Source organism: Anabrus simplex, chromosome 4 (assembly GCF_040414725.1).
Source record: "Anabrus simplex isolate iqAnaSimp1 chromosome 4, ASM4041472v1, whole genome shotgun sequence".
Lineage (NCBI taxonomy): Eukaryota > Metazoa > Arthropoda > Insecta > Orthoptera > Tettigoniidae > Anabrus > Anabrus simplex.
The window spans coordinates 88,569,607-88,597,430 of NC_090268.1; positions in this window are offsets into that span (position 1 = coordinate 88,569,607).

The following is a 27,824-nucleotide window of genomic DNA, read 5'->3' on the forward strand; positions in this document are numbered from 1 at the left end:
CCGGCACTAAAAGCCATACATTTCATCACCGGCTTGCCGGCGGACTTGAGTGAAATAAAATACCTCTCGCGGACCAAACTCACACCCCCTGTGGGTGGGGGAGGCAGACGAATAATACACCCACTGTATCCCCTGTCTGTCGTGAGAGTCGATTAAAACGGGCGACCAAGGGCTGATTGTATTAGAACTATTAGTATTAGTGATATTAGTACCACTACATTAGGTACGAAATAGGTTTGTGATTAGTAGCAGCAGGGTTTCCAGTACCCGTGCGTCGTACCCATGTGAGCAACACCGCGGGTCTGGGCGTTGCATGTGAGTTGTACCACTATATGAGCGACACCGTAGGTCTGCGTTGCCTGTTATTAGTACCCACTATGTTAGGAACACCACAAGATAGTGCGAGTCCCTGTGGTTAATACACCTAGGTGAGGAACCTCATCGGTTTGCGTTGGCTATGAGTGACGTCATTGTGTGAGAAACAACATAGGTTTGCGTTACCTATACGAAGTACAATACTTGTGAGTAGTACCTCTTGTGTGGAACACCGTGAGTCTCTGCTACTTTTGATTAGTACCAGAACTTGACAAATATCATGGTTCTACTTTCCTAGCGATCAGTACCATTATGAGGGGCCGATAACTTTCGGACCCCCTTTAGACTGCAAGCATCGTCGTTTCAGTGTTATGCTATAGCAGCAGTCCCTTGGTCAGTAATCCTATTGTTTTCCGTCGATTTGTATGAATGTAAAGCATTGTTGGTCGCATCCACTGATTGTTTTAAATTCATGTCCATCCATTCATTCTTGGTTCTCACGCTTTAAATTCTGGTCAGTGGAGAATTTTAGATTTTTAACTTGCCATTCCATTTCGTCTCATTTCGTACCATTAGGGGCCGATGACCTCGATGTTAGGCTCCTTTAAACAACAATCATCATCATTGTGTGTAATGTATTAGTGTATTTGTGTCAATTGCGCTTTTATACCATTGACTTCATTTTGTTTGTGTTGCGTATTTTAATGTGTTATTTTAACGTCTACCGCAAATTTTGTATATATATCTGTACTACCAGGCAATGCATTATTCCTTTTTACCTTATTTTATTTTATTAGAAAATAAGGCACTGCGAATTAGATCCACTGATTGTTTTATCTCATACTCATTTTTCAATCGCCATTTTTTAACTCTAATCAGTGGATACATTTAAACATTTTAACTATCATAGTTCATGTCATCACCCCCTGTGGAACACCGTGAGTCTTTGCTACTTTTGAATAGTACTCCAACGTAACAAATACCATAGTTCTACTTTACTCGCAACATGTACCATTCTGTGGGGCCTTAGGCATCGATTTTAGGCCCCTTTAGACATCAAGCATCCTCGGTTCAGGATACGCTTTATAAGTGGTCCTTCCACGAACCTACTACGCAGGCGTAGCAGGGGGTGAGGTGATACTCCCATGTGGCGCGTCCCAGGTGGCGGATAGGGGGGTCCTAACCGGCTTGCCGGCGGACTTGAGGGAAATAAAATACCTCTCGCGGACCAAACAAACACCCCCTGTGGGTGGGGGAGGCTGACGAATAATACACCCACGGTATCCCCTGCCTGTCGTGAGAGGCGACTAAAAGGGGCGACCAAGGGTTGATTGTATTAGAACCATGAAATTACTTGTGATTAGTACCACCACGCGGAGAACACCAAGGGTTGCTTTTACTTGTGCGTAATACCACTACATTAGGTACGAAATTGGTTTGTGATCAGTAGCACACAGGAGCACCGCGCGGTCGGCTTTTGCAGTACCTGTGATTAGTACCACCATACGAGCAGGACCATGGGATGATAGCTACCATGGTTCTGCCTTGCCTATGATTAGTACCCACTATATGAGGAACACCACGGGATAGGGAGAGGTCCCTGTGGTTAGTACTCTTATGTGATGAACACCATAGGTTTGCGTTGCCTGTAAATGGCGCCGCAAAGTGAGAAAAGCATAGGTCTGTATTATGTCGAATTTCATAAGCTCTGAGTAGTACAATAATGTGTGGAATGCCGCAAGTCTCTGCTACTTTTGATTAGTACCGCAACAGAACAAATACCATGGTTCTATTTTGATGGCGATCAGTACCGTTATGAGGGGCGGATAACTGCGATTTAGGACCCCCTTTTGACTGCACGCATAATCGATTCCGTGTTATGCTATAGCAGTAGTCCCTTGGTCAGTAATACAATATTGTCACGTCTGTTTATGTGAATGTGAGACATTGCGGGTCGCAACCACTGATTGTTTTAAATTCATGTCCATCCATTCCTTCTTCGTTCTCACGTTTTTGAATTCTGGTCAGTGGAGAATTTTAGATTTTTAATATGTCATTCTATTTCGTCTCATTTCGTACCATTAGGGGCCGATGACCTAGATGTTGGGCCCCTTTAAACAACAATCGTCAATCAATCATAAGTGGTCCCTTGGTAAGTAATACTATTATTATGCTGTTTTTTGCTTCGGATCCACTGTTTTTGTTTGTTTATTTTTTGTTTGTTTGTTTTTTGGGTTCATATCCATCCATTCATTCTTCATGACATTTTCTTATTTTGGTCAGTGGATGATTTGGAATTTTTTGTTGGCATTTCATTTCGTACCATTAGGGGCCGATGACCTCGATGTTAGGCCCCTTTTAACTGTACCGGGAGGTACACCTCAACGCCGCGCATTCAAAACTAGCGCCTAAATGAACTACTCTATTGGTAAAACTGTGAAACTGAAACTACAACAACTTAGAACTTTACTCAGAAGATGTCACCACAGAAATTGATGTAATTTTGTTATTTTGCAGTTGCCTAAACTGAGTAAATTTCTCCTTGTTTTGTTTGCCATTCATCAAGAAGTTTGGACATTCTTCCACAGACGACACTATTAAAAACTATGATCACGCACCCTGGTGCGAGTTGTAAGAAGTTATAATTTAAAGAAGTTATGTATTTCTAGGTTTTTGTAACCGATTGATGTTAATTTATTTTTGGGTTGGCAATATTTACTTTTTCTTTCCGCCAGTTTTGGATCCAACCAATCACTAATTTCTGTAATTTTCCACCTGTCACGGGCTGCTTCATCAATTATGCTTGTCACTTTGGTGTTTAACCAAGAGGGCGTGTCCTGATTCATCTTGAATGATCTCGTACCTTCCCTGAGGGTTTATAAACTGCGGCTTTTCACGTTTCTTGGCCAATTGATCGTCATCTTACTGAGTGTGTGTGTGTGTGTCAAAGCAGGAGGCGGGCGGCCTCTTTCGTCGATCAACTGATCATCTACATGGTAAGGGCCACATAACTTATTTCTTTCTTGCTACCTCCGCAGCTTAACCCGAGGGAAAGGTCCGAATCGTTAGCTATGTAACCTACTTCGTAAAACTGTAACTTTCTGCCTGCTAACGTAAAAACTTCACAAAATCTTTAACTGTAGACCAGGAATAGGGATTGAAGTACCCTCTCGAGCTCCCCTTCATCTTGGTTTGAGGTAACTACGTTTCCAACTGTTTTCCTACTGTAATTGGTTAATGTAATTTCTATACGGGTCACCTCAGTAGCTTGGGAATAGCCCCTGTTTCATCGGCCTAGAGCCCCTTAGGTTTTGGTTTTCATATCTAGGAGTGCAAATACACGCCTCCATTCATTTTGTGTTTCAGGCCAGTTACTTAACCTGTTCTTTTCCACAAAGGCCCTATAGGTTGGGTACAAGATACCCCTGTTTCAAATTGTAAGTTGTGCCTTGAAAGGCCAGAGATTGAGTTAATGTTGCCTTCAGTGGGCTTGAGAAACTGAGAGCCTGTTAGCTCTTTTCCAATATTTCGTAATTGTAAAGAGTGCCTCTGGAAGGCTGGATATTCGATTTTGGGAGCAAATGCTCCATGGATTAGGGGATATCTGTCCTTAACCCAAATAATTCTTCTTCCATTTGTAATATTGTAAAACTAGGGGCTTAAAGCACAGTGTGTTAAGGTTCTGAATCTTGCATTTTCCCAATCTTGTTTAATGATTGCTACTTGTACCTGTAATATAGTCATAAAAAAATTAAGTTTGAAGTTCTGAAAATATAACCTTCAGTTTAAGTTTTCAATTCAATTCTTGACATTGTAGTTAGACCAATTCACCCATGCACCTTCTTTTACCTGTGCGTTAAACGGAAACCCCGGAACAATAACAACAAGCATCATCAGTGTTAGGCCCCTCTAAACAACAAGCATCGTCGTCATCATCATCATCATCATCATCATCATCTCTATTGGGCTGTTATTAATCTCCGCTAGATGATTTATCGCTGCAATTGTAGAGCGATTAACCCCTCAGTTAAGAAATCTTGAAATGCACCAAGTATTCCCGATATGGATTAAAGTTCTCATTAACACTGCCGGAGAAATATTTATTTTTAAATAAATCCGACTAGGTTACTATTTTGCCTGATACAAATAAGTGAGTTCCTTCCCTGTCTCTTTGACTGAGAGCTATATTTCATAACCAACACATTAATGTACTAGATATGGTTTTCCACAATCGTTCTAAACAAATCTCTCATAACAGGGTATATTTTAAAATCATCAGAAAATGTACATCAAAACGAATACCTGGTACTTCCTCTTGTTGTTCCTCCTGCAGACCGATTCAAACTAACTTACAATAGCAAAATGTACAACATCCAAGATTTCCTGGGATAATTTACTCTTGGCTGAGTTTGAACACAGATGGCAGCTGTCACTAATTATCCCTCGATTTCATAGTAAATAACGTCATAGTAAAAACAAATCAGCCGAAACAATTTCTTCTTATCTATTTAAGTATCGCAGCTGGTCAGTTACTCACATAATCAATGAATATTTACAAGCGATTGATTTTTCGTTACCATACCCTAAGAAACGGAATTCGTCCATGTTTATACAGCCGTCAGACAGCAAACAGAATGACATTCGCAAAAATGTGTTCGTACTCAAGCACAACATAGCGTGTAACTGTAATCTCTCCAGGTCTGTTCTAATCTATTCCTGTCAGTAAATCTTGTTATACGTCTTTTACTGTCAACAGAGGATATAGATAATCATAGTGTGGAAATTACCTGTCAGTTATTGACAACGATCATCATTTCAGGCTAAAATACCAATTATCATGTGAAATAAACATGATAATATCCCAACGTGGATCAACCCCTGTGGTTGGGGGCGCACATGTAGAATACACACGCGGTATCCCCTCCCTGTCGTAAGAGGCGACTACAAGGGGCCCAAAGGGCTCTCACCTTGGGAGTGAGGATTGGCGACCTCGGGGCCCTTAGCTGAGCTTGCCGGCGGACTTGAGGGAAATAAAATACCTCTCGCAGACCAAACACACACTCCCTGCGGGTGGGGGAGGCAGACGAATAATACACCCACGGTATCACCTGCCTGTCGTGAGAGTCGACTAAAAGGGGCGACCAAGGGCTGATTGTATTAGAACTATGAAACTACTTTTGATTTGTACCATCACGCGCGGAACACAATGGGCTGCTATTACTTGCGAGTAGTACCACTCTGTTAGGTACTGAATAGTTTTGTAATTCGTAGAACTCAAGCGGGGTTCAGTATGGGTTTCCAGTACCCGTGAGTAGTACCCATGTGAGCAACACCACGGGTCTGGGCGTTGCCTGTGAGTTGTACCACTATATGAGCGACACCGTGGGTCTGCGCTGCCAGTGATTAGTACCCACTATGTGAGGAACACCACGGGAATGCCGGCGCCCGTGATTAGTTCACCTAGGTGAGGAACCTCATCGGTATGCGTTGGCTATGAGTGGCGCCATTGGGTGAGAACACCATAGGTCTGCGTTACCTTTACGACGTAAAATACTTGTAAGTAGTACCTTAATGTTTGGAACACCGTGAGTTTACGCTACCTTTGATTAGTACCGCAGCTTGAGAAATACCATGGTTCTCCTTTACTGCCGATAAGTGCTATATTGCGGGATCGTTGACATAGATATTGACCCATTAAGACAAGCATCATCGATTCAGGATTGGGCTTTGGAAGCAGTCCCTTGGTCAGTAACATTTTTTTTTTCTGGAAATGTGTGGCATTGCGTGTCTTATCCACTGCTTGTTTTAAATTCATATTCATCAATTCATTCGTCATCATCACGTTTTAATTCGGGTCAGTGGATAAATTTTGTACTTTTAAATTTTAATCCCATTTCGTCTCATTTCGTACCATACGGGCTGATGACCTAGATGTTAGGCCCCTCTAAACAACAAGCACCATCATCATCATCATCATCATCATCAGTATCGTCTATCTTGTACGACCTCCCTTTGTTAACTCTTGTTGTTTTCCGACCCCGACGGTATTAGAGCATTCGAGGCCTAGGGAGTCTTTCATTTTCACACCCTTCGTGGCCCTTTCCTTTCTTCGTCCGTTACTTAATTTTTCGAAGTGACGGGTCCCTTCTTTCTTCTTCTATTTTCCCTCTTTACCCCCTGTGAATGGGGGACCCAGGCGAAAAATACACCCACGTTATCCCCTGTCTGTCGTGAGAGGCGACTAAAAGGGGCGACCAAGGGATGATTGAATTAGAACCATGAAACTACTTTTGATTAGTACCATCACGCGGGGAACACCGTGGGTTGCCTGTACTTGAGAGTAGTACCAGTATATTAGGTACGAAATAGGTTTGTGATTAGTATAAGCAGTGAGTTGGTTAGACTGTGGGTTTCCAGTACCCGTTAGCCGGACCCACGTGAGCAACACCGCGGGTCTGGGCGCTGCCTGTGAGTTGTACCACTATGTCAGCGACACCGTGGGTGTGCGTGCTTGTTATTAGTACACACTATGTAACACCACGGGAATACCTGCACCCGTGACTAGTACACCTAGGTGAGGAACCTCATCCGTTTGCGTTGTCTATGAGTGGTGCCAATGTGTGAGATACACCATAAGTCTGCGTTACCTGTACGATGTACAAGACGTGTGAGTAGTACCATTATGTGTGGAAAACCGTGAGTCTTCTCTACTTTTGATTAGTACCCCAACATGACAAATACCATGGTTCTCCTTTACTCGCGACATGTACCATTCTGAGGGGCCTTAGACCTTGATTTTGGACCCATTTAGACATCAAGCATCCTCGATTCAGAATTGAGCTTTATAAGTTGTTCCTTGGTCAGTAATACTATTATTTATGACCTTTTCTGAGTCGAATCCACTGTTTTTTCTGTTTTTGGGGTTCATGTCCATCCATTCATCCTTCATCCCACGAATCTACTACGCTGGCGTAGCAGGGGGAGAGGTGATACTCCCACGTGGCGCGTCCCAGGTGGGGGATAGGGGGTCCTAACCGGCTTGCCGGTGGACTTGAGGGATATAAAATACACTGTCCCCTGGGGGTGGGGGAGGCAGACGAATAATACACCCACGGTATCCCCTGCCTGTCGTGAGAGGCGACTAAAAGGGGCGACCAAGGGATGATTGTATTAGAACTATGAATCTACTTGTGATTAGTACCACCACGCGGAGAACACCAAGGGTCACTTTTACTTGCGCGTAGTACCACTATATTAGGCACGAACTAGGTTTGTGATTAGTAGCACACAGGTGCACCGTGCGGTCGGCTTTTGCAGTACCTGTGATTAGTACCACCATATGAGCAGGACTATGGGATGATAGCGACCATGGTTCTGCCTTGCCTATGATTAGTACCCACTATATATGAGGAACAGCACGGGATAGGGGAAGGTCCCTGTGGTTAGTACTCTTATGTGATAAACACCATACGGTTGCGTTGCCTGTAAATGGCGCCGCAAAGTGAGAAAAACCATAGGTCTGTATTATATATCGAATTTCATAACCTGTGAGTAGTACCATAATGTGTGGAATACCGCGAGTCTCTGCCACTTTTGATTTGTACTGCAACATGACAAATACAATCTTTCTACTTTCCTAGCGATAAGTACCGTTATGAGGGGCCGATAACTTGGATTTTGGACCCCCTTTAGACTGCAAGCATCCTCGGTTCAGTGTTATGCTATAGCAGCAGTTCCTTGGTCCGTAATCCTATTGTTTTTCCGTCAGTTTCTATGAATGTAAGGCATTGCGGGTGGCATCCACTGAGTGTTTTAAATTCATATCCATACATTCATTCTTCGTCCTCATGTTTTGAATTCTGGTCAGTGGAGAATTTTTGGCTTTTAATTTGTTATTTCATTTCGTCTCATTTCGTACCATTACTGGCCGATGACCTCGATGTTAGGCCCCTTTAAACAACAAGAATCATCATCATCATCAGTGCTCTGTACACACTATGGGGTACATGCTATTGTGGGTGACTGGGGGAAGGGAGTCTTAGTGCTCATTGCCCCAGTCATCCCGTATTAGGCATCGTCCAACATCGGACCCCGGGCAGTTCCTGCTATGACCAAGTGGTTATTGCCTTGGCTGCTTGGTTCGGCTACAGATTCTCCTGATCGGAGTGGGTGGCATTCGGGGAGGAAGTTTTCGGGCATGGCTTCCAAACGAAGTCGGCTCTCTCAAGATGGTCCCCTTCTTCTTCTTCTTCTTCTTCTTCTTCTTGCGTTACGGCCTCTGTAGGACCACGGACAGCTCCTTCATGGATTGCATTTTCTTCTTGTCCTCCCAGAACCTCTTCATCCTTTCTCTTCTTCTCTCCCGCTCTTCTTCCGAGATATTCAGTATCCTCTTTTCTTGTCTACTCCACTGGTGACTCTCAATCCTTTTCCTGTACCCATCCCTATCATTGATCTCTGGCATATTAGTCGGTATGTACTTGCTTCTCCAATTTTCCTTTTCTTCCACCTTGATCCCCAATTCCGACCAATCTTTCCGGAGTTCAACTACCCACCTGGTTCCTGTCTTTCCTCGTGTCCTCGCTGTTGTTTCCCATACTCTTTTCGTCATTCTATCCATATTCATCCTGATTACATGTCCCGCAAACCTTGCTCTTTTCAGTCTGATTTATTCTGAGATTGTCCTCATGTTCCGGTATAGTTCTTCCCTGGGTCTCCTCATCCATCTCTCACCTCCTCTCTTAGGGCCTAGTATTTTCCTCAATATTTTTCTCTCCTCTTTCTCTAGTTGTTCCGCACCATTTCTTCCTAGTGCTTTTGTCTCAGCAGCATATAATACAGCATTTCTCACCGTTGCCTTGTAATGTCTAATCTTTGCGTCTGTAGATATATTCTTTTTATTGTGTATATCTCTGGTCCCCCACCTAAGTCTTTAACTTTTGCTTCCCTGAGAGGTTCAACTGCCTGAGAACATGCGCAACGTGAATGAAAGCGATCCAGCTTCCCTATCTTTCGGGTCGCTACCAGAACCGATGGGCATGATTTTAAGCTGGTAAAGTCGATCCTTTTTAGTAGACACATCGAAAGTGTCTACGGCGAACTTGATGACCTCAAGAAAATGCGCAACGCTAGTTTGCTTATGAAGACTCGTACAGCACTGCAAGCTGATCAGTTGCTTATGTGCGACCACTTTCGCGAAATCCCCGTCAACGTGGAGGAGGATAAGTCCTTGAACCACCGGGCGAGTTGGCCGTGCGCGTAGAGGCGCGTGGCTGTGAGCTTGCATCCGGGAGATAGTAGGCTCGAATCCCACTATCGGCAGCCCTGAAAATGGTTTTCCGTGGTTTCCCATTTTCACACCGGGCAAATGCTGGGGCTGTACCTTAAGACCACGGCCGCTTCCTTCCAACTCCTAGGCCTTTCCTATCCCATCGTCGCCATAAGACCTATCTGTGTCGGTGCGACGTAAAGCCCCTAGCAAAAAAAAAGTCCTTGAACCTGGTTCGCGGAGTCATCTTTCACCGCGACCTTATTTTGAACACTGACGACGAGTTGATGGAAGACATCTCGCTTTTCGAATCAGGCTGTATGTGGTACATGTGGACGAGGAGCTCACGGCGCGGAGGAGTGCACAACTCCATACAAGTGCACCAACTGCTCCGGTTTTCATTTTCTTCGGGATCGGAATTGTCCGACATATCTGAGTGAGAAGAAGATCCAGGAGATCAAGACCCTGGATGGTCTTTCTTACCAGGAAGCGCGCCGTAAGTTTAATTCCACGAATACACCTGCCCGTACACTCGACTACAGCATGATAGCTCAGAGTCTTCCAGGTTCGTCATTTTCAACATCGTCACCTGTGCTGATCGCTGCGCCCAACGCGACTCTTGCTGCTCCCACAACGTCCCAAAGAGTAAAAGCTCCAAGGGGGGACCACCCCACCTTCGACCAACCAGAAGTTGTGTCGGCTGGGAACTGCCAGCCGGCACAGCAGGAGGGGGAGCCTACGTCTCCCCTCCCTAAGAGGTAGGCGAAAGCCGTGCCCCAGCCGGCGGAGGCGGCATCGTTGACCAGGGTTGGGAAACCACCTCCCAGCCCATCATCACGAAGGTAAGAGGAGATCCGTTTACTTAGTATGTTTTCTAAGATTTTAGATAGTACAGAAATGAGCTAAATGGGACGTTAGGAATGTAAGTCAGAGGGTTTTTTTTGAGGTTTGAGAAAAAGGAGGATATTCGCCTTACCTCAGGAATCGAGGAATCGAATGAAAGTGTAAACAAAACTAAGGGCAAAAAAGCGGAGGGGCTTCTTGGATGTGACTATAGGTGATACGGTCGGAGCCAAGTGAGGTATTTTACGATGTTTAAGAGATTGTCGGATTTCCTGCGGGGTGATGGGGGAATTAAGAGGGTGGGTATGGTCGACTTGTGCAAAATGTAAAAAGGAGGGTTGGAGTTCCGGACGGTCAGGGCGAGCATAGCTGGTGATGGTGGGTTCATCGGGGTGAAGAAAATTAGGATTGGCTGGAGGAGAGAAAACTCGGGAGTAATAATCCGCTAATAAGTCAGCTTTATCTTTATCCGCGACAGGCTGTTGGGAAGAGTGAAGGATCGGGTATTGAGAAAAAGGTTTAATCGTTTTAGTAAGGCGACGGAAGGTAGTCCAAAATTGGCGGGTTTCAGGTATGTCAGCTAAGTCAGTGCAATGTTGCGTCCAGGTTTTACGTTTAATTGCTTTGATATAAGATCAGGCGTGACGTAAAATGCGTCGATGTTGGAGTAAAAGTGTCGGGTCTTTAGTCCTTGTATACGCTTTGTAATAGTCGTGCGCTAAATGGAGGAGTTGGAGAGCTTTAGGTAGGATGGGGGTTTAGTGGGATGACAGGAATGGCGAGGTATGTGTAGATTGTCAGCAGTGATTATGGCATGTTCAATAAGATCAATAAGAGAGAGGAGAGAGGGGATAGACATAGGTGCAGAAACCTCTTGGAGAAGTTTGGTGACAGTGTGACGGTACTTATCGCAGTTAGTATGGGAAAAAAGATGAGTGGGTGGAGGACGAGAAAAATCGTGGGGACGGTGTATGGAAATACCAGGAAGAGTGATGAGAGCGGGAACATGATAGCTGCCAACATGTAGACATTGCTGAATGGTGTGTGAGGGGGCCAAGGAGGGGGAGAGGATTAGGATGTCAGGAGTAGTGTTATGGACAGGTAAGGTGTGGAAAAGAAAATGAATAAACATGCCCCGAAGGTGATCGCAGAGATCTTTAAATTCCACAGATTGTCGAGGCGAATAAGAATTGATATTAATATCTGCAGCAAGAATGTAATCATAAAATTGAGAATCTAGATACTCAATGAAGTTGGAAGCAATATGCGAATGAGACGTTAAATACAATGTGGCAACTATAAAAGATTTAGCAGGGGTGAATATTTCTAGAATAAGATTGTACCGGGTGGTACACCTCCACGCCGCTAATTTAAACCTTGCGCCAGTTAAAACTCCTCTACTGGAGGAAGCCTGAACTTTAACTTCCATATTAATTCAACGATTTCTCAGAAGATGTCATTACTATAAATTTTGAAGTGTTCTGAACTATGACAGTGTCGATTCGTTTTTGTTTTATTTGTAGCAAGAAGTGCGAACATTCTCTTCTAGATGGCACTACTGAAGGACTAAATGCACCCTAGTGCGAAGTGAAAGAACTGTGTTTTGGAGAAATTTTGGGTTCATAAGTTTGTTCTTTGTTAAATTTCTTTCAGTCATTGTTTAAGTTGGCAATATTAACCCTTTCTTTCCGCCAGTTTTGAAATTGACCAATAAGGAATTTCTGTAATTAATTTTCCACCAATAAGGTGTTTCTTCTTCGTCTAGTGTAGTAGTTTTTGCCATTATCCAATAAAATGCTCGTGGGCGGGTGTTCTCATCCCTGAAACGCCTCGAACTTTCCACGAGGGTATATAAACTGCTGATTTTCGGGTCTCCGCGCCACTTCAGTAACATCTATCAGTGTGTAAAGTACGTAGCAGGGGGCGGGAAGCGCCTCTTTCTTCGGGCAGCAGTTCAACCACCAGGTAATGGCCTTTTAATAACTTCTTTTCTTGCTAGCTCAGCAGTTGAACTCTCTGGGCAGGTCCGAAGCCTTTTTACCATGTAACTTTCCCCTAAAATGTAAAGACACTTGGTATCAATTCTATCTTTTTAAACTACATATTGGGATAGAGAGTGCTTAACCCTCTCGAGCTCCCACTCATATTGTGTTGAGGTGAACTTATTTTCACAACCTTTTCTTCCTTAACGTAATGTAAATTGTATCCTTCTATAACTCACCTCTTTAGTAGGGGATTAGCCCTTGCATTAGAGGCCTAGCGCCAAGTAGGTTTTAATAAGGCGTATTTGGAGTGCAGTTTCGCCTCCTCTCAAGTTGGTATTGTGGAGGCCATGTAATATTCCTGTTTCTTCACTGAATAGGCCTCAGTAGGTTGGGTATTTTTACCCCTGTGTTATTTGTGTTTGGAGGTCAACTCGAACGTGGAGTTTGGTGTGGCCTTTGATAGGCTTGAACTTAAGAGCGAGTCGCTCTTTCTTAAAATTTGTTTCTGCGTGCCTCGAGGAGGCTTTACTGTGTAATTGGGAGGAAGAGCTCCTGGGCATGATTGGGGTCATCTGCCCCTTTGTTGAATCTTGTATATAGTAAAGTTGGGCTCATTGCTCAAGAATTATGTGTCTGGCTCTCGGAGCCCAAATCCTGTAACACTGTAATTGTACATTCTCGATTGGTTGCTTTGCTACACTGTACCTGCCACTCTTGTTATTTCTTGATTTTGCAAAGAAAATATAACCTTGTTAAATTAACTTTAATTTCGTATTTTGAGACCTGTTCACCCCAGCACCTTCTTTCACCTCTGCACATCCACAATACTCCGTAACAAAGATATTCAATATAATGGTATGGGAAAGGGAGGAAATGATGTCGGACAGTGAGCGAATGGCGGACGCCGACAGCGACGCGCCCCCCCCCCCCAACCCCCCCCCCCCCCCCGAGGTTCAGTGTAACGGTCGCCTCGATACACATTGTAGTTTTTGAAATGCGGACACTGGAGTGGGGTTAAAAACGTCTCATTAAGAATAAAAATATGCGGGGCATATTTGGAAAGGGAAAGGCCAAATAGCGGGCGGTTGGCGGAAAGGGATCGGAGATTGGTATAATAAATCTGCAACATGTTATCTAATTAAGTGCGACGCACTCAGGGGAAAGAACACAAAATGCATCCTATCCCCCGAGTACGCAACATCTACATGAGTGTTGAGTGTCAACCGTGCCGCTAATTGAACCTGAGCAAGGATGTGGGGACGTTGGAGTGGAAGGACGTTCTGAATGATATTTTCAGAACTAGGTTTAGGTAAGGTGGAGTTGGTGTCAGGGGTAGGAAGATCTTGGGAAGTGATGGGTAGGATGGTTTCGGGTTTGGATGGGTCGGGGAGAGGTTTGGCCTTACACTTGTAACTAAAGGCGGGATGAGGTTGAGTGCAGTTAACACACTTAGGATTGGACTTATAGGTACATTCATGGGTGGCGTGCTCCTCACTGGAGCATATTCCACATACCTCTGGTTGGATACATGCATTACCTGGTGGATGATCAAAGCGCTGGCAACGGGCACACCGGATGGGCTGAGGTGGAGAAGAGCGTGACGGTTGGACACGGTAGCGACGGGCGTAAATCATGGCGCCGTCACGGAGAAGTACGTCGAGTGAGCGCACATCCTTGGAGAGAATTCGGACGAGCGACGTCGGTCCCTGGGCATTGCGAATTCGCAACACCTTAAAGATGTCGAGGCCTTCCTGTTGTAGTTGAGCCAGTATGTCGTCGTTCGTGTACTCTGTGTCCACCCCGTAGGACACGACGGAGAGGATAGAAGCTGGTCTGTTCTGTGGCTCGGTGCGACGTACCGATCGTTGCTAGCTGAGGTTGGTAGCCTTGCAATGCTGGCCAAGATGGTGGGCTCCAATGTGAGACTTAAAGTGATCATAGAAAGGTCGAATGGTTTTTATGTTATACCCTTGCCGGGTTCTTTGGAGTTCCAATTGATAGTCAGAGAGATTCGGGGTGAATTTAGAGATTAATTGATAGATATGACGAGGCAACTTTAATGTTAACCAGTTTATGTAGAAAGTCGGTTCAGGAGAGTTGGGAGTGGCACTCCGCTGACGAACTGATTGAAGTAGAACAGGATTCCTTGCCGCTAGGCCGTAGGTGCGTCTCGTAGACGGGTAGGGATCATAAGAAGCAATTGGATTGACTGGGGGAGACCCAGAAGATGGCGAAGGTCCCAGAAGTGGAGCGTCGGAGGAGAAAGGTTGTTTCAGAACGGAACAGATCGATTGGGTCGAAGTATAACACAACCCAGAGGAGACGTCCTTCGCACGGCGTTTCTTGCGGTCAGAAGAAAGCTTCGGCGATCCAGCTTCTAGAGGTCGAGGTTTCTTGCCATTATCGCTGGATTCCATTTCCGACTCGAGAGTCCCAAGATGGCTTACTCATGTTGACGGCTGACTGGTAGCTTTCTGTAGAAATAGAACTCAATCTCGTAGATACAACGTCCTGAGGTGAAACCTCCCTGTAGCCACTCGGTCCGCCTAAAAGTACACTTTTTTAAAGAGCAATGAACTCTCGTGCCTTTGTACAGCGTAAGAGCTACAGTTGGACTGTAGGAGAAGCGATGACATGAACAGGATTGAGAGAGGGGAGAAAGTGTGGCGATTGTTAAAGCTTTGTGAGAGGTTAGAACTTCTATAATAAGATATTCATAAAGACGGTCGACAAACGGTGGGAAAGTATGTTGGACAACTGTAAGATCCTTTCGGACACCTACAGCGATACCGCCCCTGCCACCAGTAGGGCGGTCCGCACGGTAAAATGTGAAAGATGAGAACTGTGGATTTTGCCTACAAGTCAAAAAGGTTTCATTCAATACAAATACATCCGGGGTATAGAGAGAAAGTGAAGTGTCAAACAGTGGTCGGTTGGACTTCAAAGAGCGTATATTCGCATAATATATTTTCATTACACTAACTTAAAAAAGGAGACGCATTCGGGGGGAAGAAATGCAAGATGCATCTTATTTCCCGAGTAAGAAACATCGACATGAGTATGAAATACCAAACGAGCCGCCAATTGAACTTGGGTAAGGATATGGGGCCTGTGGAAGGGAAGGACGTTCTGTAATACCATCGCAATGAAATGAATGATATTCTCAGAACTAGGGATAGGAAGGAACGAGAAGGAAGCAGGGGTGGGGAGGTCCTGAGAGGTGACGGGATTAACACTTTCGGGATGAGAAAGTTCGGGAGCTGGCGTTGCTCTACACTTGGAACTGAACGCCGGATGGGCTTGATTACAGTTAATGCACTTAGGGGTTGACTTATATGGGCAATGATTAGTAGGATGCTCCTGACTAGCGCATATAGCACATACCTCAGCCTGCACACACTGCTGTCCGGGAAGGTGGTCGTACCGCTTACATCTCCCACACCGAATCTTCTAAGGCAAGAAGCTGCGAGAAGGCTCCACCCGATGGCAGCGGCCGTAGATCACAGCGCCGTCTCGAAGCAGGGCGTTCAGCGTCGCGACGTCCCGGGAGAGAATCCGAACCAGGCTGGTGGGACCCTGGGCATTCCGGATCCGGATCACATCATATCATGTGACCATTCAGCTGAAGCTGGGCCGCAACCTCGTCCTCCGTGAAGTCACGATCGACGGTCTAGGCGACCACTGATGGAATGGGCGCCGGCCTGGCTGGCGGCTCCGGGCGTCTGGCCGGGCGCTGCTGCGTCAGGTTGCTCGCATGACAGTGTGAGCCAAGCTGGTGTCCCCCGATGTTGGCCGTGAAATGGTTGTAGTAGGGCTTAACAGTTTTGATACTGAAGCTCTCTCGGGTTTTCTGGATTTCCGGTTTGAAGTTGTGAATATTAGGTGTGAAGCGAGCGAGGAGTTGATAAATGAAACGTGAGTTTGCCTTATCTGGATCTGTATGAATGAGCTAGATCACATAGAATGGTGCTGGAATAGTAGTGGCTGATGAAGTAAACGGAGTGACAACACTCCGTTTACAGATATGCGGAGGTAGTGCAGGATTCTGTGCAGCCTGAGCGTAACTCCGTACGTTGGTAGGCATGTAGGGCTTAGCAGAACCAGTGCCAGGAAGGCTGAAGCTGGTAGAGGCCACAATAATTAGAGGCGAGATACCCAGAGCTGGTGGTGGGCTCGGACGGGCTTCGACTCTAGATTGATCTTGAGCCGAGCTGGCTGGGGTGTAAGTGGATCCGGATGAACGGTCCGGAGTAACCTCAGCACGGAGCTTCTTGCGGCCAAAGACAGGGCTAGGAGAGTTAGCCTCTAGGCGGCCTTGACTAAATTTCAGCTGGTCTGCGTCCATGTCTGTTGGCGGTGGCGTCGGAGAGACAGGTGGTGTTCTAGAAGGCTGACTCGTCGTTGTAGAACGTTGGAGAATATTCTAGAATGTTCTCAAAGCTTCTCTAAGTGTCTGGTAGATTGTTGCTCTGAGATGAAGTTAGACTGTCGCACATACACGCGGGCTGCTATACCAAAGAGAATGAGTCAGAGACGACTCTCAACGTTATTTTGAACTTCTGTACGCAACGGCTGCGCAAAGATCGCCAGGAATTGCACGCTAGAGCCTCAGGCGTCAAGAGGTCTGAAATAAAATTACCGGGCGGGCGATTTAAATCATTTAGCGCGGAGGGTCCCAAGGTTCTCGCACTCCCTCCACTCTTAAATATTATATTAACTATATTTTTCGATCTATTATTTCTTTAAAATTTTCTTTCATTTCCTTTAATTTTTTCTTTCCTTCTTTCCGTTACCTTTTTCCGAAATACTGCATTCTGAACAATGATACACCTGGAGGTTGGCCTGTGCTTTATTATTATTATTATTATTATTATTATTATTATTATTATTATTATTATTATTATTATTATTATTATTATTATTGTTGTTACTGTTGTTGTTACGGGGGTTATCCGTGAACCAGCAGAGGTGAAAGAAGGTGCCGGGGTGAATGGGTCTAACTACCAAATCAAAGTTAATTTAAAAATGTATCAACCCCCTGCGGGTGGGGGACGCACATGTAGAATACACCCGGGGTATCACCTTCCTGCCTTAAGAGGCGACTAAAAGGGACCCAAGGGGCTCTCAACTTGGGAGTGTGGATTGGCGAACACGGGACCCTTAGCTGAGTCTTGGCATTGCTTCCACTTACTTGTGCCAGGCTCCTCACTTTCGGCTATCCTATCCGACCTCTCTTGGTCAACTCTTGTTCTTTTCCGACCCCGACGGTATTAGAGCATTCGAGGCCTAGGGAGTCTTTCGTTTTCACGCCCTGCGTGGCCCTTGCCTTTCTTCGTCCGTTACTTCACTTTTCGAAGTGACGGATCCCTTCTTTCTTCTTCTTTTTCCTCTCGCTTTACCCCCTGTGGGTGGGGATGCAGACGAATACTACACCCACGGTATCCCCTGCCTGTCGTGAGAGGCGACTAAAAGGGGTGACCAAGGGATGATTGAATTAGAACCATGACACTACTTTTGATTCGTACCATCATGCGAGGAACACCGTGGGTTGCCTGTACTTGCGAGTAGTACCACTAAATTCGGTACGAAATAGGTTTGTGATTAGTAGCAGTCAAGAGCTTGGCCTGGGGGTTTCCAGTACCCGTGCGTCGTACCCATGTCAGCGACACCGCGGGTCTGGGCGTAGCCTGTGAGTTGTACCGCTATATGAGCGTCACCGTGGGTCAGCGTTGCCTGTGATTGGTACCCACGATGTGAGGAACACCACGGGAATACCGGCGCCCGTGACTAGTACACCTAGGTGAGGAACCTTACCGGTTTGCGTTGGCTATGAGTGGCGCCATTTTGTGCGAAACACCATAGGTCTGCGTTACCTGTACTAAGTACAATACTTGTGAGTAGTACCATCTTTTGTGAAACACCGTGAGTCTTCGCTACTTTTGATCAGTACCCCAACATGACAAATACCATGGTTCTACTTTACTCGCGACATGTACCATTCTGTGGGGCCTTAGAGGTGGATTTAGCACCCCTTCAGACATCAAGCATCATTGTGCTTTATAAGTGGTCCCTTGGTCAGTAATACTCTAATTAACTACCTTCTTTTTTGAGTCTGATCCACTGTTTTTGTTTGTTTGTTTGTTTGTTTTGTTTTTGTTTTTTGTTGGGTTCATGTCCATCCATTCATTCTTCATGACATTTTTTTTTTATTTTGGTCAGTGGATGTATTTTAACTTTTTGTTATTTCTTTTCGTACCATTAGGGGCCGATGACCTCGATGTTAGGCCCTTTTAAACAACAAGCATCATCATCATCGACTTTACGCACAATCGATTCAGCATCGTGCTATGGAAGCAGTCCCTTGGTCTGTAATACGCTTGTTTTTGCCAGCTTCTGTACATGTGAGGCACTGTGGGTCGGGTCCACTGATCGTTTTAAATTCATATCCGTCCATCCATTCATTCTTCGTCCTCATACTTTGAATTCTGGTCAGTGGAGGATTTTGGAATTTTAGGTTGTCATTTCATTTCGTCTCATTTCATACCATTAGGGGCCGATGACCTCGATGTTAGGCCCGTTTAAACAACAAACATCAATCAATAATGAGAGAGTGAAGTACCCTCTCAAGCTCCATTTCATCTTGGTTTGGGGTGACTACTTGTTTCTCTAACTGTTTTTCCTACCGCAATGTGTTAATGTAATTTCTATACGAGTCACGTCAGTAGTGTGAGGATAGCCCCTGTTTCATCGGCCTAGAAGCCCTTTAGCTTGAAAACTGCTTGGCGGTCTAGAAACTGGCCCGTGGTTTAACACAGGAGTGAGGCTGATGTGCCAGACCACACAGTTTAGGTTGTAGGAGCAGAACAAGAAGGTCAGGCTAATACACAGGAGCATACAGGTGACAGCGATGCATCAGAGCACACTGGGAAATCTTATACAGCAGAACACACTGAGGGAGATGATACACCACAGAACATATGTGAGGTTGGTGAACCGGAGCTCACTGGGTTGGGTGATGAACCGGAGAATACTGGTAGGACTAATGAACCAGAGTACATTGGGGAGGCTAATGCTCCAGAGCACGCAGGTGACGTATATGCACCACAGCACAATGAGAAGCTGATACAAAAGTCCGCACTGGGGAGGCTGATACACAAGGGCACACATGGGTGGCTAATTCACCGCACAATACAGGTGAAGCTGACGCACAAGAGCACACTAGTGAGGGTTACGACCAGATCACGAACGATGACGCAGGTGAGCCTGAAGCAACGGATCTCACAGGGGAGGCATATGCACAGGAGCACCAAAACGCAGTGGGGAGGCTGATACAGCAGTCCGATCTAGGGAGGCTAATATATCAGAGCACAAAGTTGAGGCTGATAAACCAGACAACAATGGGGAGGCTGTTACACAATAGCAGAAATTTGAGGCTGAGACACCAGAGCTTACTGGTGTGGCTCATGAATCTGAGCTCACTGGGGAGGCTGATACACCAGAGCACACAGGTGTGATTGACACAACAGAGCTTACTGGTGTGGCTGAAGAACCTAAGCAGACTGGGGAGGCTGGAGCACGAGAGCACAGAAGTGAGGCTGATGCACCACAGCACACAGGCTTTTAAGTATTCATTATATTGGAGCGCAGTGTGCCTCCATTCACTTGGTGTTTGGGCCAGTTATCTAACCTGTTCTGTTTTCATGAAGGCCCAGTAAGTTGGGTATTAAATACCCCTGTATAAATTATTTTCAAATTGTAGGTTGTTATTTGAGAGGCCAGTAATTGTAAGTTGATACTGCCGTGAGTAGGCTTGGAAAACTGAGAGCCTGTAAGCTCTTTTTCAAGTTTTGTAATAGTAAAGAGTGCCTCTGGAAGGCTAGATATTTGTATTTTGGAGAGCAAGTGCTCTTGAATTAGGGGATTTCTGCCCTTGAATAATTTGTGCTCTTTTGTAAATTTGAGCTAGGAGCTCAGGAAATATAAAGCGAGGAGCTTGAAGCCCAGGATCTGTTAAGACCATTAATCTTGTCGTTTCCTAGACTTGTTTTAGGATTATCACTGTACCTGATGTTTCATTATTACGATGAAAAATTGTTAAGTTCAGAAAATATAACCTTCATTTTAAGTTTTAAATTAATTTTGATATCGTAGTTAGACCCATTCAAGCCCGCTCCTTCTTTCACCATCTCTGCGTTCCACAGATACCCCGGAACATAAATCATAATCAATACTAGCAATTTAATGAAAAAGAAGGTGGTTTCTTCAACTACCCAGCAAAAAAAAAAATTACTGTAAATCAACTTTCTGTGTAATAACTTCTTAACTTTATTTACCACTTAGCAATTGAGGAGTTCATGGCCAGCATTACAAACCTTGTCAGTGTTTTCCAGGCTTGTAGGCTGTGGTCCTAGAACACGTGTTAGTCCCGACATTTCACTGAATACTACACTCGGTATTGTCAACGCAGTTTTTAGTGAAACATTCGGACAAACACATTCTCCTGGACCACAACCTACAAGCCCGGAAAACAATGACATGATTTATTTACCACAGTTTTTTTTTTTTTTTTTTTGCTATTCGCTTTACATCACACCGATACAGATAGGTCTTACGGCGACGAATGGACAAGAAAGGCCTAGGACTGGGAAGGAAGCGGCTATGGCATTAATTAATGTACAGCCCAGCATTTGCCTGGTGTGAAAATGGGAAACCACGGAAACCAATCTTCAGGGCAGCCGACAGTGGGATTCGAACCCACTATCTCCCGGATGCTAGCTCACAGCTGTGCGCCCCTAACCGCACAGCCAACTCGCCTGGTACCACAGTTTTCAATAACAAAGAGTTGTTAGAAAGATTTATATTGTAGGTAACTTAACATTCCCTCCTTTTGAGATACGCTACATTACAAATGCTGTATCCTCCTCATCTTCTTGCAAGATGGATGGAATAGTTGACCCACCATCAGTGTGGCTGCGATGCACTAAGTTCTTTCGCTTACAGAAGTGGTAAACCCACATGAGACACATGTGTGCTCCCAAATCTGCCACCACACTGGTGCAATGTTCAACACATGCCACCTCATTCCATTCATATTCCGAGAAGATGTATGCTTTCACCTTCTGCAGAAGACAAGTTTCATGTGCCATTTCCTCAAGCTTCATTGACAACATTTCTGATGCAACAGGAACATGGGTGGTGAAGTTGGGAGAAGGCAGCACCAGCTTTGGATCTTTCGGGGCATTTTCCTTCAGCTGGATGAAAAAAATGTTCAGGAAGATGGGAAGAAGAGGTCAACATAGATTTACAGGCTGTGCACGGATATTTACGGAGAATTTTCCGTGCAAGGTAGCCAGCAATATAAACAGCTGATTGTCGCCCGCTCTTAAGAATCAGCCCCTGGTTTGAAACTTGTGATGGTCCAGCACAGTGTTTGTACGCTGAGTTAAACACAGAGTCAACCTCAGCGGAAAAACACTGTATGTCCTGCAGTGAATAGCCCATTGCTGAAGACTGTGTTCTAGGCCCAGACAAAAACAGGGAAATATCACACAGGTGATCATCACCATAATCCATGCAGTTCCCCCTCTCTCCACAACTAGAACTGAGAAGACTGTTGACGATGCTGGCCTTTAATGCTGGTACAAATTGCCAGCAGGTAGGGTTGGTGTTCTGACACCCATGCTGTTGAATGATGTCAGAAAGATTTTCAAGGGATTCTGGTTCAGATTTCGAATGCAAAGTTTCTGAACACCCTTATCCCATGAAAGCTTTCTCCACAGCATTTGAAAAGCACGAATATCATTCACCCAACCTTCCCTAATTTTGTTATTTGAAGTTCCAAAGTCCCATCTTGATATCTTTTTAATCATTCACCCCCCAAAATTTCCATAGAGCCAAATTCTTAGAAAGGCAGCATCACAACATTTTGCCATCTTCAGTGAATTCTGTGTTGCCATTAAAGCTATCAAAGAGCTGGTCCATGACACCACAAAACTCCCTGAGATATTTGTCATCTTCTTCAAGAACAGTGTAATGTTCACCAGCCTTCCCACTGTTTCTGGCTTGACCAGCCAATTTCACTCGCATTGCCCTATAACCTTCAGGCTCACTGTGGTCTTTTGTGAGCCTCTGACAAAGGCAGAAGATCATCTGCTAGTCATATTCAATCAATGTGACTAGATGTCTCCATTCCGCTCTCCTCCCAGGCTCATAAAACACTCCATGTCGAAACAGCTTATTTCTAGTCTTCTTCAAGGGTGGGTGGATCAAAGATTGTAACAATCTCCTTCCTTCCCACCATGAAGAATGGACCAGGACTGTCAGTGCGAGTCTTATTGCACAGCTCTTGTATTGCCTTGCTGTTTGTGGGACCCTGGTCACACACAGTTGCCATAATTTCCAAGCCAGCTTTCTGCAAAGCACGAATGACATCCTTTATCAAAACTTTGAGTTTCTCAGTGGGTACAGTGCCTCTGCAGAAAAAGTAAGCAACAGGTTGCTTCCATTTTCTGAGGAGACCTCTAACCATAAACACCAAGGCATGATCAGCAAATTTGTTGGTACGGCCTAGGTGTCCATAGTCTTTATACCCATCCGTCACATTGTAATGAAGTCCAGCGGACAAAGAAACTTCATCAAACATGAGGGAACAAACTTTCTGATCACTACTCATAGTTCTGACTCGAGATTCCAACTGTTTGAAGAAAGCCTTGCCAATGCGTATAGGAAAAGGAAAGGAATTAAGCATTCTGGAAAGGGTTCAATGGGAAGGCATATGGATCAACTTCTGCAAAAGACAATAACAACTAGGACTTCGCTTAAAAAAACCAAGTGCAACTGACTTCACCTTGAAGCTCCAATGCCTACCTCGACCTAACTTGGAAACGTTCTTCGCCAAGTCGGCAAGTAATGCTGCAAAGTTACGATGCTTCGAGAAAACGTTCTCCAGGGAAGTCACCAAAGATCCCACCTGATCTTTGTTATTTCCCGTCGAACTATTCCTCAGCATCTTGCACTTTGTGCATAACTGTTGCAGCATTTATTTTCTGAATGATAATTCTCTTGCACAGTGTACACTTTCGAGGAGTTATCTCCCTGTAACGACGTGCATTTATGAGTGACAGAGCTCCTCTCTGTTTGGGAGGTGTACACGGTGCTAGAGGATCCCAAGTTATGTCGCAAGTAGGTGTTGAAGGTCAAGGTAAGGGCTCTGTTGCTGAAGATATCTGCATCTGAAGTGCAGGAATCTCAACTGCCTGTGGAGTGCTATTGGGACTAACAATATCAGAAGGAGGAGAAGAAGAAGAAGAAGAAGAAGAAGGAGAAGGAGGTAAACATGAAGAAGCAACAACAGTGGTTGTAGAGGTGGTGGTAGTAGTAGTTGTAGGAGTAGTAGCAGCAGCCACGGAGATGGTGGTGGCAGCAACAGCCCCGGTGGTGGTGGTGGTGGTGGTGGTAGCAGAAGCAGTAGGAGTGCCGGTGGTGCAGGTGGTGGGAGCAGCAGCAGCAGTCATAACAATTGAAAGACTTGGCCATGGACCAGACTCGTGTCGAGGCACACCTATATGCAAAAGAAAACAAAAAACACTAAGAAAAGTATAATGTTTTCCCCCCTCTACTACAGTGAATGCAGGGTATTGCTTTTTAAACCTCATTATGTCATTCATTCATAAACATGTATTATGGTTCTTACAGTATGCAATACAGAAATAAAATTACACTGAGCACATTTTCCACCTAAATTCATTAAGCACCTGAATACATTAACAGTAACTGTTTTGAGAGATGTCATACAACTGTTTTTGCTCCATTCATGATCAGTTGAAATTAATGAAGAAAATCTTATTGTAATTGCAAATTTGATATTCACTGACTCCAAAAAAGATCCCCTACATGCTGAGAGGAAGGTGGGCAAAAATTAAAAATGGTACATCAAATGTTAGGAATCCCCTCCCCCTCCCCATAGGCCGGGTTCACCTCTCCTTAGCCAACCTGGTCACTCCAAGGTCCCCCAGGGTCACCTGTACAGACACCAAGTCAACGTAGATCACTGACCACCAGAACTCCCGACCTCAAACCATCCTCTAAATGAAGAGTGGACAATGGAGTTCAGCACATAATGAAAGCCATCAATATAGTGAAAAATGAAGAGCCTGTAGTTCTGGGAGGTCACTTAAATTGCAGAGTTGATAAACTGGATCAAAAGACAATTATTATACTAGAATTACTAAATGGTGAAGAATACAAAGTAATCAACAACTCAATGGAAAAGACTTATATAGCCCCAAACATTACAGTACCACCAACCTAGTCTTTGTGAAAGGCATCATTGTAACAATTATAGAGCAACAGATTATGTACACCGATCCGGGATACATGATCGGTAACATGCAGCTAAATAATAAACAATGTTTTGTCACAAAATAAAGTAAGACCATGATGACAAAACAACTTCAAATCCTATTAAATAGTGCAGTGGAGTATTACAGGGTGATCTATCAGTCAATTCAATATCGCCACAGCAGACGTTACAGAAATAATGATTACCTCAACGAAACTGAACTTATATGCTGATGACCTAGATATAGGTTCTAACAACAAAGATGATCTTCAAGCAACTGTGGTCAGCCTTGAAAAATATTCTGAAGACAACAAACTTAGGGGGACCTGGGACACATTTGTTTTTTGTTTTTTGTTTTTTTGGTAAATGGATGAAATTGTCGAAATTTGAATTCTGGCATAAATAAATTATATTAACCTTCCTCTACATGGTTTTGTGCCGCTGTGACTATTTTCGACGTAGTTACGGTCATTTTTAAATGGCTCTGCATGGTCATTTAATTATCCGCCACACCCCCTTTCTTCTGTATGCTGGGCTATCCGTGTCCCTTCCGTTACCACTAATTCCCTCTTTACAGTAGCATTGAAATAATACTATTTTTGAATATTACAATATATACTGCCATCTGTTGGCTATGTTATGAACTACTTGATACTACAATTTAGTCAACCATGAAGGTACTACACTTTGGGGAAGGGGGCCTGGAAGTTGGAGGAAGCAACTACTGCAAAGCCCACAAATTATTATAGGCAGGCAATATGTGCAAATATTCCCTCTGTAGATAATATGAAATATGCAATATATGCCACACTATACCATTACTCCTCCACAGATGAAGATCCTAAGCATAAGAAATGCCCCCAAGTACCTGAATCATAGTGCTTCTACAACAAGAGTGTAGCAATTGGGCGAACCCCTCAAAGTCGCAAAAAATGTCAGTTTAGTTCACAATTGCAATGCTGCTGAAAATTGTTCCTGTATACCAAAGGCTGGCATCAACAGAACTTCTATCTAGATGTTGTAGAGGGGATACTCAAAATGCCAATGAAAGTCTTCATGCATGTATATGGAAAAGGTGCCCAAAAGAGACCTTTGTGTCCTCAAAATGACTTGGAATAGCTGTTTCTAATGCAGTTGTAGAACACAACATGGGATGTAGTGCAACACAAGAAATGAAAATGTCTGTAAGGAATTATGAACTTTCACCAGCATCCACCAAAGAGATGAAAGAAGAAAATTTGACAGTCAGCGGTCAGTCACCCAACAAAAGAAAACAGGCAAGATAAACTGAAACTCCTAAAGGTACAAGGAGGAAGCCAAGAAGAAGCAGGAGGGTGGAAGTTATAATGCTGGTGAATTTTAAGAGATTTGGAAAGGCCATTATGAAAATTTTTATTGGTTTTAGGACTAAAATTTAGTTATCTCAAAACACCATATTTTGTAACCTGCACTGTTCCGGCGGGTCAAATCTAAACCTATATTTACCAAAGTTGGTATGCAGCTTCTATGTGACCTACCAAGGAAATTGTAGGATGGGTTTTTCATTCTTCTTCAATATACTTATTTTATGAGGCAAAATGTACAGAAAATTAGTGGAAAATTACATGAAATAAAATTTAAAAATTGAAACAGGAGTTAATTGAACAACATAGGGTGAATCTAAAATTCCATCCTTGAGTTTTTTATGTTATAAGGAAGAATCACTTCACAAGTTTTCAAACTCTCAGGTAAAAATCCATCCCGTAGGGAACTTTTTGAAAGTTGCCTGTTTTGTGAGTGTCATAAACACAAAGTACATCATATCGCATAAACTAATAAGGATATTAAGCTGAAATTAAGATATGTTATTTCTATAATAGTCCTACATATTCCATAACAGTTTCATTGTGATTGCTCAAAAATTGTGGAAAATTTTAAAAAATGTGTCCGAGGTTCCCTTAAAATTAACCTGGACAAAACGGTACAAATGATTTTCAGATAAAGGTGGACTTAAGATAGCAAGCTCATTCAAATACCTTACCATCACAATTCAGCTAACGTAAAGCCACTGATGGATTATAGAAAGGAATAAAATTTGCGTATTGTGTACTATTCTGTTAATAATAAATGTTAGGCATTTCAGCTACACTCTGCCTCAAAGAAATGTACAAATTTGAACTTACAGGTAAGGCAAGACTAGGTGTGACAGGTATTATAGTAAATTTCATTGTGAGAAGCAAGGTTCCCCCTCATCTGGCACTGATGAATTTATCATCATAACGTCTGGAGAGCAATTTGAAATGAATCCCAGGAAAATTTGATAGGTCACAGTACTGTGAAATTAATAATAATAACAACAACAACAACAACAACTACTACTACTACTACTTACCTCTTTCCTGGACAGCATCTTTATACAGCAACCTTGATAGCAGCCCTGGATACCTTGAGTGGCGAAAGTGCCTCGAACACACAGTGCTGTTCTTCAGCTGCTTCAGAGGAAGCTGCTGCAAGCATTCGACCCCACAGCGTCCAACCGGGAAATGATGAAATAAGATTCCCTGTTGTCAGCCTTCTTCGCTATCTGTGTAAATGCCACAGATCTGACACTTTTCGTATTTGGTCTGAGACATGAAAAGAAATAGAAGAAAGTAATTAAGAACACTGTATCAGTTTATATTTTTACTGCTAATTTCAATACCCTCAAAACGATAGTGGCTTATCAGAAATAATATAACATTACATCAACTGAATTTTAAGGTATATGTTTCAAGTAGGCTTATGTAACTATCAAATCAACCACCATAGATAGATAGATAGATAAAGAATGGGTGAACCCTGCCTTCGCAGGGCTCCACACGTAGGTCTGTGAAGACCCTTTGTGTCCCTTAGACGGGTTTGCCTAGGTAAAATAATCCAATCATTGAATTTAGTATGGTATTATAGAAAAAATATAGTGAATGATTGTTTTAGTGAAAATTAGAGTAGTAGTTTGGAGTGAATTAACTTGTAGTCATTGATCACCCATCCAGGGGTTGACCATGCCATATGTTGCTTAACTGTCACTAATGAATATTCTACAATGGTAGAGTTT